The following is a 531-nucleotide window of genomic DNA, read 5'->3' as shown; positions in this document are numbered from 1 at the left end:
ATTTTCTGAAGTTTCTTTTATGTACGAGTAGTACTAACTATCACCATTCAAAAAAAAAATCTCATATTTTGATGAAAGGTGGAGAAAGTAGCCTATTGTGTTTGTGTTCCTTTTTCTTTCGTTGTAATTGTCATTCAAAAAAGGATAAATTTGATATTGTTATATGTCTTAGATAATTTGGATTTTTCTGCAGATGCATATTACTTGTGCTTTAACAATTCACAGCAATTATTTGCAACACGGATTTCCTTACAACATATTTCGAAGAACTCTACGACCAGTTATTTCTTATACAAAATATCTGAAAGATACCAAAGAATACTATTATTTCTACAATACATCGGATCTGTTTTCAGTGTTACCATATCCTGACAATAGGCGCAAGCGACTCGGTTTCCAAGTGAAGATAGCATTATAGTGAATTCGTGATTCAGTTCCAGGTGCTTATTGGATTAATCAGCAACGTTGTGTATTGAACATTACTTGAATCTCGTTCAGCCTATGCTACCGTATAATTTTGTAGATTAAAGT

Source organism: Penaeus monodon, chromosome 22, assembly GCF_015228065.2.
Source record: "Penaeus monodon isolate SGIC_2016 chromosome 22, NSTDA_Pmon_1, whole genome shotgun sequence".
NCBI classification, from domain to species: Eukaryota; Metazoa; Arthropoda; class Malacostraca; order Decapoda; family Penaeidae; genus Penaeus; species Penaeus monodon.
This window is presented reverse-complemented; position numbering follows the sequence as displayed.